At 46.0% G+C, this 9,623-nt stretch overlaps 1 pseudogene; it reads left to right on the top strand.

Annotated features, from left to right (window-relative positions):
• The first annotated feature begins 9,449 nt into the window (after positions 1-9,449).
• Positions 9,450-9,623, top strand: LOC137604500 (U2 spliceosomal RNA; annotated as a pseudogene).

The raw sequence follows: 9,623 nt of genomic DNA on the forward strand, positions 1-9,623 counted from the left end.
AAAACTAACGTCAAATCCTTTGTTAAAAGGCAGTCCTAAAATACAATTCAAATCCTCGGGTCTAAAGCCTAGTCTTTTGGATAAGCTTGCGTGAGAAGTCCAACCTGGACATCCCCATTAGCTTGCCATCCTTCTCTTTGAATTTAAAACGCACACTGTGGTGCCTCCTCATGCCGGCCCGTGCAGCCGACATGGCTTAGAGGCACAAAAAAAACCCTAAATGCCAATAAGTTACTTTTAAAACCTTAAACAATAAATTAGAATAAAAGAACAACTTACCTTCGAAGTAAGTGGACGTAAAGTGCAAATGCAAAAAAGTGCAAACACAGTAGTTTTATATCAAACAATATCAAAGAACAAGACAGTTTACTCCCAAATAGCCAGGAACTAATTCAATGGGTAAGAAAAAGTCCTGCCAACCGGGAGCGACCGCAGTCTTGGCCAAAAGGCTGAGTTATGACATCATATCAAACTGATGAACATATTTTTTGATTTGAAAACGTTTATTGACACATATTTCGTCACATTTGTTTTCAATTACTTTGTCATCCACAACTTTTGGGGGCATACAAGTTTATCTCTACAAGACAATAAATATCAGTTATATAGGAATACAGATAAAAATAGTCATGGGTAAAAACATTTCAAAAAGTTGAAGATTAAAAATGTGCAAAAAAAATAAAGTGTCAATTGTCCAGAAAAGTCATAGAAATAACATTAAAAAACTCCAACCAAAGTCCCGTTTGTACAGGAGCGCAGTGAGTCCCTACCAAGGGTAACTCATCCCGCTCTTCCAAACAGTAGGTCTCTCGGGGGGGCCTGTCCAGGCACTTGGCAGAGATCCCCGCCCTGGTGCTCCTTCCCACCTGCCTTTCCCGGAGAGCCAGGCCGCTGCTGCTGTGTCCTTTTCAGCTTTGTGGGTCCGGCTCCTCCCTCCGAATGGGCACAGAGGCGATTATTCTTTGTGGCTGCGTCCTTGGGCGGTCTCTGGCCTCGGCTGCACTGAGTGTTACGGCAGCCATTTGGATCACAGCCACAGGGGGGATCTGCTTGTGCTTCCCTACCAGCAAATTTCTGGAGGTCCACAAGGCGTCCTTCAGGGTGTTGATGGCCAGCCACTGTTTCATCCAGTCTTTTTTGGACACGGGCCTTTGGCTGGCCCCGTAGAGCACCAGTTGTGCTGTGAGGACCTTCTTTGCTGACAAGTACGGGAATTTTGAGGAGCCGGCCATTTCCCACAGGTCCACAGCAGCACTGCACTCCCAGAGCAGGTGCCTCACAGACTCCGGCGCGCCACAGCCAGGTCAGGGGCAGGTCGACAGCGTCGACATTCCCCGGGAGTGCATGACGGAACTGACTGGGAGGATCTCGTGTGCCACCATCCATGACAGGTCCCGGAGTCTGTTTGGGAGAGCGGGGTGGTTCACATTGCGCCAAACCGTGGAGGGCTCGCCGAGTGCAAGCCCGCGCACTGGACTCACTGGTTCCCGCTCCTGTACAACACATAAGAGAGAACGATAGTTGGTTAAAACCTGTATGTCCTCCTGCTCCAGGCTAAAATGCTTTAAAAAATAATAATAAAAGCATAGGTCGGTGGCAGGTTAAAAGACACTGGGAATTTAAGACTAATGCATGTTAAAATTTTGATCCGTCTGAGGTAGGACCCCATCCAGAAACGTGACATGGCTGCCATTTTTGGGTTTCTGGATGGGGTTGTCACCATTCTGAGTTAGATGTGTACAGTGACATTATAAAGACGAAGAGGTCTGGGATGCCTTTGCCTCCTTTCTCTTTTGGCAGCCTCAGAACTTCTCTCCTCAGGCGCTCCCATTTGGAACCCCATAGAAAGTTAAAAATGGCTCGTTCCAGGGCTAAAATAATTCTCCTGGGAGGGATAAAAACAGAACTGATCAATAAAAGCAAAGGTAAAATCACTGATTAAAACCTTCCCCTCCATTGTCGGTTCCCTCAGTCCCCAGTACCCTAGCCTTTGCCTAACTTTCCCTAAGATGTCTGGCGAATTCATTCTCCCTCCCCCTTCCTTGTCAAATCTAACCCCCATAATTTTTTGGTCAGTCTGGGTCACAGTCAGGGGCAGTCCTGTGATTTCCGTCGCTGTCCATGGTCCATAAAATTGGGCTTGGGTCTTGTCCCGGTTTAGTTTGGACCGAGAGGCCCGTCCAAACCAGTGTCAAGTCCAGGGTCCGGTTGACTGATAAAAGGTCAGTGCATAAAATGTTTATGTCGTCCATGTACAAAACGCATTTGTTCGTCAGTCCCCCGGACCCTGGTACAAAGACCCCGTGGATTCGTTGGTCCCTTCTCAAGATCTGTGCCAGCGGCTTGATGCAAATCGCGTACAGGAGAGGAGATAACGGGCAACCCTGACGGACACCGCAGTTGATTCCTACTGCTTTTGTCAGATGCCCGTTAACCAGGATTTTGCTGATGATCCCTCTATACAGCAATCCCACCCAAGCTATGAACCTCTCTGGAAGCCCCATTTTTTGCAGTACCTGGAACAGGTACTGGTGCGAGACTCGATCAAAGGCCTTTTCAAAGTCTAAATTTAGGACTATTAGCCGAGTGTTTTCGTCTCTCGCCAGACAAATGGTGTCTCTGATCAGTACGAGGCTGTCGGTGATCTTCCTCCCCGGGATGGCACAGGCTTGATCCGGGTGAATCAAGTCCTCTAAAACCATAGTCAGGCGATTCGCTAAAATTTTACTAAAAAGTTTGCAGTCAAAATTTAAAAGCGTGATAGGTCTCCAGTTTTTCAAGTCAGTCTTGTCTTTACTCTTGTAGAGTAGAGTCACTATCCCTATCCTAAAACTGTCTGGCAGTCGGTCTAGCTTCTCAAATTCCATAAAAAGTCAGTAAGTCAGGTGCTAAAATGTCCCAAAAGGTCAAATAAAACTCAAAGGGAAGTCCATCCTGTCCTGGGGACTTCCCTCTGTTAAAAGTTTTTAAACACTTGTCGAGTTCCTTGACACTAAAATTTGGGGATAAAAACACATTTTCGGTCACCTGACATTCAATGGAATTTAAAACTTCTTTTAGGGTGTCCTTAAAAACAGGTTTCTCTTTATACAATTCAGAGTAAAAACATTCTATGTCATCTTTTAACTCCTCTGTTGTTTGTGAAGTGCGTCCGTTGTCATTTTTTAGTTTTAAAATAGTCCCCCCTTTATTTAAAATCTTTCTAAAAAAATAACGTGTGCACTTTTCTCCTTCTGTTTCCTTTTCCCTGCTTCGTAAAATAACCCCTTTACTTTTTGTTTCAGCTAGTAACGACATTTCTCCTTTGACACTTTTAACTTCATTATTAAAATCCATTCCTTGCAGTATTAAAAGAAAGTAGCGCTGTAGTCTCTTTTGCAGTCCCATCATGCGTCTGTTTTCCCTATCTTTCTTTTTCTTACCTGCCTGCCTAAAGAAAGTCTGGGTCCTCTCCTTCACCATTTCCCACCAGTGCGCACGTGTAGTGTAAAAGTCTTGGAGGGTCTGCCACTCTTTGTACTGCTTCCGGAACTGACTAACTCCCTATCTTCTAAAAGGGAGCAGTTAAGTTTCCACAGACCTCTCCCTACCGTCACTCCTGAAGGAAGTGACAGTGTGCAGGACAGCATGAGGTGATCTGAGAAAAAGACAGGGGTTAATCTAGCATCGGTCGGCGCCCAATTCCGTATAAAAACATAATCTATGCGAGAGGCTTTGGTGCCGTCACCACTGAACCAGGTGAAGCCCTCCTCTCTGGGATGCATGGCTTTAAAGCAGTCAGTGAGTCTAAAATCCCTGCATAAGCCCTGTAATAAAACCGATGTTTTATCTAGCTTAAAATCTTCCCCTGTCCTCTTCCTGTCTTTGTTTAAAACGGTTAAAATCACCTCCTACAACTAATGGTGCCCTACCTAGCATGTGGGACTGCAGGTCTTCTAAAAGGTCATACCTGTCATTTTTGTCATTAAAACCATATACATTTAAAAGGTTCATCGTGCCCCATAAAAGTCAGGTGTGCTAAAAGTGCCCTACCCTCTTTCACCACGGTGCTGCCCTTCACCAGAACCTGAGGGTTTTTAATTAAAATGGCCACTCCATCATTCCGGTTTTGATTGGATCCACTCCAGATGGACGTTTGTGGCCAGGTCTCCTCCCACTGTGTGTATTTTTTTAAAAAGGTAGGCCACATTCTTGGAGTAAAAACACATCTGACTTAAAAGTGTTAAGAAATGATAAAACACTCTGGGCTCTAACTCTTGACTTCACACTTCTCACATTGATGGTTGAAAAGGTGAGAGTCATGAGTATGTTTTAAAACCAGGTACGACAGTTTAAAAGACTATAAATAATTAAAAGACTACATTTAACACAGGGTACCTTCTCGTGATGTGAAAGAATCTCTTTTCACTATCTCCACACAGTCTGGAGGTGATTCCTGAGATTCTGACCTCCGGAAGCCAATATTTGCACGTCTCTCTAACAAAGTTGATTGTAGTGCTATATTTAGAAAAGAGCACTGATTGGGTGAACTGGGGGGGGAGGCTTTGTACTGCTCCACAGGAGGGCTCTGAGAGTCAGACTCAGCTCTCCCCCTCTTCTCTGAGGCTTCTTCAGCCTCCGAGCTGGACAGTTCAGACGCAGTCCTCTTGTTACTGGGCTGGGTGTCGGGGAGGGGGTTGTTGCTGGACTCGTCTCCCCCCACTGTAATGAGACTCCCTGTGGAGTCTTCATCAGGGGAATCAAGTCCAGCTGCACCCAAGTCCTGGCTCCGCCCACCTGCTTCTTCAGCTCCTTCTGCAGGGCGGAGCTCAGGACCCTCCCCTTTTCCCGCCTCACCGGGCTGTTCTCCTCCAACCATGGTTGTTGGCGGGAGGTTTGGAACTCCCAGCCCCGCCTCTTCAATTAGAAGATTTGCTGCACCTGGGCAGCCATTTTCTGCTTGATTGGCTTCTTTTTCCTGTGGTTTCTTCGCTTTTAATTTGTTGGCAAAGGAGTGTGGGCAATCTCTGAAGAGATGGGTGTTTGCTCCACAGAGATTGCACTTCCTGCCATTGGTGCATTCTTCAAAAGAATGACCAATTTCTCTGCACTTGCCACAAATGACTTGGTCACACGCTTCAGCCAGGTGCCCATGCTTGCCACACTTGTGACACAGCTTGGGCTAGCCCTGGTAGTGTATGTAGCCCCGGTTATTTCCCAGGACTATCATAGAGGGCAGAGATTTCAGGCCCTGGAAGCCCAGAGGGTCCTGCCATTGTTGAATGGGGACCCTCCAGGCACAATTCCAGATACCGTCCTCATCTCTAACCTTAGTAGCCTGTCCCTTAACCGTGCAAAATCTGCCCAGCCACCAGTGCGCACGTGTAGTGTAGAAGTCTTGGAGGGTCTACCACTCTTTGTACTGCTCCCGGAACTGACTAACTAACTCCCTATCTTCTTAAAGGGAGCAGTTGAGTTTCCACAGACCTCTCCCTACCGTCACACCTGAAGGAAGTGACAGTGTGCAGGACAGCATGAGGTGATCTGAGAAAAAGACGGGGGTTAATCTAGCATTGGTCGGTACCCAACTTTGTGTAAAAACAATCTATTCGAGAGGCTTTGGTGCCGTCACCACTGAACCAGGTGAAGCCCTCCTCTCTGGGATGCATGGCTTTAAAACAGTCAGTAAGTCTAAAATCTCTGCATAAGCCCTGTAATAAAACCGATGTTTTATCTAGTTTAAAATCTTCCCCTGTCGTCTTTATTTAAAACGGTTAAAACCACCCCCTACAACTAATGGTGCCCTACCTAGCATGTAGGACTGCAGGTCTTCGAAAAGGTCATACCCGTTTTTATCGTTAAAAACCATATATATTTAAAAGGTTAAAATCGTGCCCCATAAAAGTCAGCTGTGCTAAAAGTGCCCTACCATCTTTCACCACAGTGCTGCCCTTCACCAGAACCTGAGGGTTTTTTATTAAAATGGCCACTCCGTCATTCTTGTTTTGGTTGGATCTGGTCCAGAGTGACCTCTGTGGCCAGGTCTCCTCCCACTGTGTACTTTTTAAAGAATGTGTAACCCTCTTTAAAGGGTAAAGTACACACTAGGTTCGTAGGGCTAAGTTGGAAAAAGGTTGGACACACAATGAGTTAAAAGAGAACACACGGGTCAGTTTCAGCAACACTGTATTAACACTTTTAAGAAATAAACAATTTATAACCACTGCTAGCAGTCACTTGAGTTGTTGTTTGAAATTGTCTCCGGTTTTTTACTGGGTGCACCCTTAATGAAATGACATATTTTTCCCAAAAATAGTTCAGTTCAACTGTCCTAGGAAGTCCCTTTCCTCAGCCCTACCACTCTAGCAGGACAGCACATGAAGAATGGGAAGGTCCCTCCTTAGTCCAGATGCTCACTCGGGTAGCTCGCCATCTCCTCGTCAGGGAGAGAATCATTCCAAATCCAGGGTCCAGAATCTCAGGGTATAAAAAAAACCCAGCCGGAACAAAAAAGTAATAAATCAAACACTTGATGTTCCCAGGGTCGCTTCAGTGATTCACAAACTTGTATCTGCTCGCAGTCTCTCACACCAACATAAAGACTATTTTTTAAAGTTTTATCACATAAATTCTCCGTGTCTGTTACCGTCTTGCTGCTGTGTTGTTTCGTTTTCACACACTATTACCGCGTTCCTTGCGTGAAGGGGGCGGGACATACGTTGCCCTAGCCAAGTAACCAAGTGAAAGTAACCAATGGAATCACTTTTAAAAGTTTTTCTTCACAGGACGACCTACTGAAGCAAAAGACCTCTGGGATAAAATGAAATTATAAATGAAAAAAGATTAAAATGAGAAAGGTTGTTTTGATTGAATGATAAATGTATGCATTAAAATAAAAAGTGTTCTAAATGAAAGCATAAGTTTAACATGTTTATCGTATTTTAACATTTTTTTCCCACATATTTTAGCAACAGTTAGGTTTCGTGTTTCCACCCGGTTACAAATGGTTAGCCACATTCTTGAAGTAAAAACACATCTGACTTAAAAGTGTTAAGAAACGATAAAACACTCTGGGCCCTAACTCGCGACTTCACACTTCTCACATTGATGGTTGAAAAGGTGAGAGTCATGAGTATGTTTTAAAATCAACAGGTACAATGTTTTAAGAGACAAATATTTAAAGGATTACATTTAACACAGGTTCATTTCTGGTGATGTGAAAGAATCTCATTTCACTATCTCCATAGTCTGGAGGTGATTCCTGAGATTCTGACCTCCGGAAGCCAATATTTGCACGTCTCTCTAACGGAGTTGATTGAAGTGCTATGTTTAAAAAAGAGCACTGATTGGGTGAAGTGGGGGGTGGGGGGCTTTGTCCGGCTCCACAGGTGAACTGTGAGTCAGACTCTGTTCAGTTCTGATGCAGTCCTTATTGCTTGGTATCGGGGAGGGGGTTGTCGCTGGACTCGTCTTCCCCCACTGTGATGACTCCCTGTGGAGTCCTCATCAGGGGAATCGAGTCCAGTTGCACCCAAATCCTGGCTCCGCCCACCTGCTTCTTCAGTTGCTTCTGCAGGGCGGAGCTCAGGCCCTTCCCCTTTTCCCGCCTCACTGGGCTGTTGTCCTCCAACCATGATTTTTGGCACAGTTGCTACACCTGGGCAGCCATTTTCTGTTTCATTGGCTTCATTTTCCTGTGTCTTTTTGGCCTTTGTTGGCAAATGAAAGTGGGCAGTCTCTGAAGAGGTGAGTGGAAGCCCCAGAGATTGCATTTCCTGCCCAATTTCTTTGCACTTCCCACAAATGATTTGGTTTGGACGGGCCTCTGGGTCCAAACTAAACCGGAACAAGACCCAAGCCCAATTTTATGGACCATGGACAGCGACAGAAATGACAGGACTGCCCCTGACTGGGACCCAGACTGACCAAAAAATTCTGGGGTTTAGATTTGACAAGGAAGGGGGAGGGAGAATGAATTGGCCAGACATCTTAGGGAAAGTTGGACAAAGGCTAGGGTACTGGGGACTGAGGGAACTGACGATGGAGGGGAAGGTTTTAATCATTAAAGCAGTGATTTTACCTTTGTTTTTATTAATCAGTTCTGTTTTTACCCCTCCCAGGAGAATTACTTTAGACCTGGAACGAGCCATTTTTAACTTATGGGGTTCCAAGTGGGAGAGCCTGAGAAGAGACGTGATGAAGAGGCCAAAAGAAAGGAGGCAAAGGAGCTCCAGTCCTTTTCCTCCTGTTAATGACAATGTACACATCCACACACATCAAAATAGTGACAACCCCATCCAGAAACCCAAAAACGGCAGCTATGTCACGTTTTTGGATGGGGTCCTACCTCAGACGGATCAAAATGTTAACGATTAGTCTTAAATTCCCAGTGTCTTTTAACCTGCCACCGGCCTATGCTTTTATTCAGAATTTTTTAAGCATTTTTGCAAGAGCAGGAAGGATTGGAGGTTTTAACCAACCATCGTTCTCTCTTATGGGTTGTACAGGAGCGGGAACCAGTGAGTCCAGTGCACTCGGCGAGCCTTCCACGGTTTGGCGCAACGTGAACCATTCCGCTCTCCCAAACAGACTCCGGGATCTATCTTGGATGGTGGCACATGAGATCCTCCCAGTCAGGTCCGTCATGCACTCCCGGGGAATGTCGGCGCTGTCGACCTGCCCCCGACCTGGTTGTGGCACGCCGGAGTCGGTGAGGCACCTGCTCTGGGAGTGCAGTGCTGCTGTGGACCTGTGGGAAATGGCCGGCTCCTCGCAATTCCCGTACTTGCCAGCAAAGGAGGTCCTCACAGCACAACTGGTGCTCTATGGGGTAAGCAGAAGGCCTATACCCCCCAAAGGATTTTGCCAAGCAGTGGCTGGCAATCAACGCCCTAAAAAACGCCATCTGGACCTCCAAAAATTTGCTGGTAAGAAAGCACATGCAGATCCCCCCCGTGGCTGTGATCCAAATGGCTGCAGCAACCATCAGGGCAGCCGAGACCACCCCAGGACGCAGCCACAAAGAAGAATCGCCTCTGTGCTCATTCGGAGGGAGGAGCCGGACCCACAATGCTGAGAAGGACACAGCAGCAGCGGCCTGGCTCTCCGGGAGAGGCAGGCGGGAAGGAGCACCAGGGCGGGGATCTCTGCCGAGTGCCTGGACAGGACCCCCGAGAGACCTACTGTTTGGAAGAGCGGGATGAGTTACCCTTGGTAGGGGCTCACTGCGCTCCTGTACAAACGGGACTTTGGTTGGAGTTTTTAATGTTATTTTTATGACTTTTATGGACAGTTGACACTTTTTTATTTTTGCACATTTTTAATCTTTCAAACAACTTTTTGAAACGTTTTTATCTGTATTCCTTTATAAGTGATATCTATTGTGTTATACAGCTAAATTTATATGCCTCTGAAAGATGTGGATGACAAAGGAATTGAAAACTGAAATGTGACAAATGAACCAAGTGTCAATAAATGTTTTCAAAACAAAGTCTGTTCTTATCAGTTTAATATCTGATATGTCCCCTACCCGGGGACTATATATTAAATTGATTTTTGGAACAGGGAGATGGAACAGGAGCGTGATCTGTCCTCTCCACGCATCGACCTGGTATTCCAGTAGCTCCAGGAACGGTGCATCTCCC

The sequence above is a fragment of the Antennarius striatus genome, chromosome 11, assembly GCF_040054535.1.
Source record: "Antennarius striatus isolate MH-2024 chromosome 11, ASM4005453v1, whole genome shotgun sequence".
Classification (NCBI taxonomy): Eukaryota; Metazoa; Chordata; class Actinopteri; order Lophiiformes; family Antennariidae; genus Antennarius; species Antennarius striatus.